General features: G+C 35.1%; 1 long non-coding RNA gene across 1 annotated transcript in view; it reads left to right on the forward strand.

Annotated features, from left to right (window-relative positions):
• LOC130708120 (uncharacterized) overlaps positions 1–2,307 on the forward strand; it is a 72,016-nt gene extending 69,709 nt beyond the window's left edge. Inside the window, exon 4 of the long non-coding RNA XR_009008186.1 lies at positions 1,995–2,307. This is a non-coding gene — a long non-coding RNA (uncharacterized LOC130708120). The remainder of the gene's footprint in view (positions 1–1,994) is intronic.
• The last annotated feature ends 3,693 nt before the right edge of the window (positions 2,308–6,000 follow it).

Here is a 6,000-nt window from a genome sequence, read left to right on the forward strand (position 1 = left end):
CCAAAAGGCCCAAAACTTTTACTCTCCTAGATGAGGGGAAATAATGTATAAAAATAGCATTGGTTCTTAAAAATTGATTCATTCACCCGTTCAATAAATTGTTGTTAAGCATTTCCAAATATTCTAACAAATAAATGGACAATCACATGCTGAGAAAAGTGTTCAAAAGGAAGTGATAATAGTTTCACAAAACATTATTTTAAAATCTTGATTCATTTTAGGAGGAGAGAATAGGAAAGCTGTCTCTAAAAAGCAATAATTGTGCTGGATTTGGGGAGTGAACTTATTATCTCAGCAAAGTTATCCCAATTACATTTCCTTACACAAAATTCTTTTTAAGGAATTTATAACACCATACCAGTAAGGAAGGTTTAAAAAATAGGGTAATATATTACCCAGGACTCTCTCAGCTGCAGGTATGAAAACACAGTTCTCATGATGCTAAAAAGAAGCAACAGGATGTTCATAGTTGAGATCCAGCTATTGAATCCAACTGTCAAGATTAACTCCCTGGTTCCTCTTGTGACATCCTGAACTAGTTACTGTGGTAGACACAGTGATATACCACCCAGATCCCCCTTCAGTGAGGGACTTGATGCCATGTCTGTGGAAAGTGCCCTGGCAGAAGCCTTCAATTGTTAGTCCCTCCAATAATTGCCTCAAGTGAAGAGATCCACCTTTTCTAAAGTCCCACCCTCTTCCCGAGATGAGGCAAATCTAAGAACTGATGAATTGGTCTATAAAGAACCAAGCTCTTGCCCCAACAGCATATCATTGAAGTAGAGTTACAGACCCAGAGCTCCCAGAGACAATTCCAAGACTGTCTTTAGGTCTGCACTACAGCTCAACTTCTCTCTCTACCCACTTGTACTTGCTTCCCTTCCCTTTCACAGGTATTGGTCTCAAGAGCAGTCCTTAATAAACACCCTGAATGCTAAACTCCATACAAGGGGCTGTTTCCTGGGAAATGTCATCTGTGACACCTATATTCTCTGACCTCTGTTTTCCCATCAATAAAAAGAGAATAATAAAACCTTTCTCCCTGGATTTTTATGAAACTTCATTGAGGACATTCATAGAAGGTTCTTAGTCTGATGATTTATATGTAGTAAATAGTCTATACATTTTATTTATGATGATGATTATGATGATTGGGGAAGAGAAACTGGGATGTACAGGTATGGTTGAATTCAGGATTCCAAATGATGTCATTATCTTCTATCACTTTCTTGCTCTCTCCAATTTATTTATTTATTTTTTTAATGAGCAACCATATTTTCTCAGCTTCATGTGTTTTCCTCATTTGTTCTAACTACAAACCAGCACTATCCATGTGGTAGAAAGAGGCCAGACATGAACTGAATGACAGAATAAATCTTTTCTTTTCCCCCTCTTCAAGAGGGATGTACTTTGATTTTATGCCTGGTCTGGGTCATGTAATGTTACTTATTACCCTGTAACTTTTACCAACACTCCAGATAAAATCTACCTGAAATACTGACAGTGGTCAAACTTTTACTGAAAGTTAAAGCTTTTGTCCTTTTTGAAATGTTCATCTTCTAGGAAGAGCTAATTCTTTACATACTTTAAGAGATGAATGAAACTTTTTTCTTTTTCTCAGATCGTTTTCTGAGAGTAGACACTGACAAAGAGAATAAAACAGAGAGAAATGAAGGGTACCATAGGGGAGGGCTGGAAAAAAGGGGAAGAAAAAAGAACTAAGAAGCTTAACACTCCTAAAGATACATGTTCTCTACTTTATAATACAGAATTGGGCCAGTGTTACATCACAGTGTCAAATATAAATATTTGGGCAAAAATATGTTCTCCCTTGATGGTGACATCAAAATTGATATTACTATTATAAAGTACAGTAACACTTAACCTATTCAGAAGATGTTTATTTATTTGTTGGCTATTTGGAAAACAATCAGTGAAATAATAAAATGGAAAAAATATACATAAAAATATTAATACCTTTTTCCTCTTCACAGTCACAAAGTGAGGACACTGGAGGAGAAAGGAAATATTACAAGAGAACTCAAGAACCCTGAAATGACTTTCATCAATCAAGGACCCAGAGGAGACTGCTCCCTTGCTGAAGGATATGCAATTCCTACAGATACTGTCAGATCCAAGGAAGATGAAAACATAATCTCTGGACATAGGAACTTGAATTTGTCTTTCAAAAATAAAAAATCCTAGCTTACAAAATATTTTTATCTTGGACTATGGTAGTTTGGCTTTCTACCTCAGTAAATCATGTAATTTAGCTTGCCTGGCAGAACAGGGCAGCCTCAGGTTAAAAGAAAAGTCTTTATTCTAGTCACACTTTTGTCTGAGCACCCAAATCTCCTCAGTTAGTTTTTGTGTTTGCCTCTTGACCCAACTTTCTGTCTACCTAGACAGACAAGTCCGTTTTATTTTTCCTTTTTTAATTTAATTATAAAAACTATTAAACATAATTAGGACTCCAGAAGAAAATGATTAAAATAATTATAATCCAACCATCCTACTATAACTCTTCCTATCATTTTAATATATTATTTCCTAGTCATTTTTTTCTCCAGTGCATGTTCCTGTTGTCACTGAATGATATTTTGTATCCTGCATTTTCTACTTAACATCTTATAATAAGCATTTACTTGTGTATTTACCAAGGCTTCATAACTAATTTCTAATGGTTGCAATTATTCCAAACAAATTTTTTTATTATTTTCCTGATTTCCCACTATTAGACAGTTTGATATTTTCCAATATTCACAACTGTAATTAATACTTACCTGGCAAAATTTTTTACACACACAAGTTTTTCTATGTTTTGTATTATTTCTTCTTTAGAATAAAGGTCTAATAAGATATTGTTGAATAAAGTTAAGAGCCTTTTAAAATTTGACAGTGAACTGGATGAGAAAAAATTGTGTATGTGTAAATGTTCTAAGCATCAGGGTAACATTTCTTTTTAAGGTGAAAGCACAGTGGTCAGAGACACTGCCCCACATGCTCAGACATTGCTTGCCATCCGTCTGCCTGCAAACTATGCTCCTTTCTTTGGAAGTTTATCTGTTACAGTCTTAGGACACCCTCCCCTCAATCTGATACTGATCTTCTCTGGGGCACTTGGTTTCCCTGGGCAAAGAGCCAAGCCTCAGCTTCCTTCAATGCTACACACTTCACTGAAAGCTTAGAAAAAACACAACTAAATTCCAATAAAGATATTTTTAAATGTCACACTAAATATGACTTCCTTAAGAGTCCAAAAGCCCAATTCCTCCTACAGAATTTTCCACAGATTTGCAGTTTCTTACTAAGCTAATGTCTTGTTTCACTGCAGTAGAGGAAAGACAATCACATCTGGCCAGCATTCCCATTCACAGTGAGGAAGGCCCTGGGCATCAATTCCTCCTGTCTCTCTAAGGTTTAGAGAGAGACAACTCTTCACCCTTCACACCAATGTAGTCCTACCCTCTAAGTACTAATCTTCTGCTAGAGAATTAGCTTTGGACACCAGGATGATCATCAGGAGACAGTAAACACCACCTCCAGCCTCAAGAGTATGGTTACAAAAGGACAAGGATTTAACTTCCAAAGTATACAAATAGCTCATACAACTCAGCAACAAAAAAAACAGACAACCCAATTAAAAAATGGTCAGAAGACCTAAATAGACAGTTCTCCAAAGAAGACATACAGATGGCACATGAAAAGATGTTCAACACTGTGAATTATTAGAGAAATGCAAACCAAAACACCACCTCAGCCAGTCAGAATGGCCATCAATAAAAAATCTACAAATAACAAATGCTGGAGAGGGTGTGGAGAAAAGGGAGCCCTCCTACACTGTTGGTGGGAATGTAAACTCATGCAGCCACTATGGAAAACTGTATGGAGGTTCTTCAAAAAACTAAAAATAGAGTTGCTATATGATCCAGCAATCCCACTCCTAGGCATATACCCTGACAAAACTATAATTCAAAAAGATGCATGCACCTCTGTGTTCATAGCAGCACTATTCACAATAGCCAAGACATGGAAACAACTTAAATATCTATCAACAGATGATTGGATAAAGATGTGATACATACATACAATGGAATACTACTCAGCATAAAAAAAAATGAAATAATGCCATTTGCAGCAACATGGGTGGACCTAGAGATTGTCATACTAAGTAAAATAAGTCAGAAAGAGAAATACCATATGATATCACTTATATGTAGAATCTAAAATATGACATAAATGAACTTATCTATGAAACAGAAACTTTCTCTGAGACATAGAGAAGAGACTTGTGGTTGCCAAGTTGCGGGTGGGAAGGGATGGACTGGGAATTTGGGATTAGCAGATGCAAACTATTATATATAGAATGGATAAACAACAGGTCTTACTGTATAGCACGGGGAAATATATTCAATATCCTGTAATAAACCATAATGGAAAAGAATGTGAAAAAGAGTGTATATATATGCATAACTGAATCAATTTGCTGTATAGCAGAAATTAATAAAACATTGTAAATCACTATGCTTCAATAATTTTTTTTAGAAAACAGTGTACAGTTACAAAACGAAATAAAAAACCCAGTCCAATTTCAAGGTATTTGCAAAGGTCTAAGTTATTGGGTATGAAGTAACTCCACATATAGGACTTCACAGTATAATCCATACTGCACAGCACAAAGCTTTTTTCTGCTTCTATTTGGTTTCTCCAGGCTTTAGGTGGGGGGACAGTATGGCTCTATATGTCTTCTGCCAGCCTCTCCTTGTGATGGCTCAAGTAACAGCACATAGAACACTGAACAGACATGTGTTCGTATATAATCATGGCACTTGTGGAGAGGAGAGGTGTGATTCCATATTTTAAAACACAAATATATACCAGGAACATAATTTATGGAGGGAAAATTACAAAATACAACTAATTATATTACTAAACAGGATTTTTTAAGAAGATTCTTTGTTCTTAAGTTTTAGATGCACTTAATTTAAATGATCACTCAAAGGCTTTTTCAAAGAACAGAGACACAATTAGTTCCAAAGTTAAATTTAAAAACCCACTCATAGGAAGCAGAAGCTGCTTGCAACTTTATTTTTTTAAATCTTTATTGGAGTATAGGTGATTTACAATGTTGTGTTAGTTTCAGGTGTACAGCAAAGTGGCAACTTTATTTTCTTTCATATTTTTACTGCTATTTCTGAACATGTTTACAGATAATAATAATACCAACCACGACAACAACAACAATGAAGATACCCTGCTGTATTGGGACTCTTCCATACTGATATCTAAGAAATGTGAAGTTTCAAAATGAAAAGCTGTCTGGAAGCATTAAATAGAGGTGATGAAAGCTGCAAAAATTTGAATGAAGAGTGCTGAAGATTTCAATATATTAGAATGTTTTAAAAGGTGATATTCACTCATTTGAGGACCAATTGGGTTAAATACAATTCTTAGACTTTTGGGTAGGCTGTGGCTGTCAATGAAAAATTTAAGGTAAGTAAAGATGACTTATACCCGCCAAAATTTTGCTGCCAAATTATAACTAGAACACACTTTAGACCAAAGTTTGCCACAATTATTTTTACCATACAAATACTTGTTAAACAATATTAACAAGAAAGTACATAAAATAATATATCTTATTCTTTAAACCAAATGAAGTCAGACTTTGGTCATTTTAGTTGTTTTGGACACTACCTTGCATAAAAGGTTTATTTAAGGCTTACCAGCCAATGTTCTGGAAGTAGGACTCTGTTACATTTATAGTTGACATTAGGCATCCAGCATCTTCAGTATTCTCAGCCAAACAAATTTATTTGGGAAAGTAGTTTAGAATATCATCCTTAAAGATATATGCTATTTACCTAGCAGAGTTGTCTCTTTCATGTAATAGTCGGGGGCTGTCTCTAAGATACTTCAGTCATCCAGATATGTAGGATACCATTCATTTCATAAGTGAAAGTCATTTCTAACATTTGTTACATTAATTAGCAAAGCCTT

The sequence above is a fragment of the Balaenoptera acutorostrata genome, chromosome 4 (genome assembly GCF_949987535.1).
Source record: "Balaenoptera acutorostrata chromosome 4, mBalAcu1.1, whole genome shotgun sequence".
Taxonomy (NCBI): Eukaryota; Metazoa; Chordata; class Mammalia; order Artiodactyla; family Balaenopteridae; genus Balaenoptera; species Balaenoptera acutorostrata.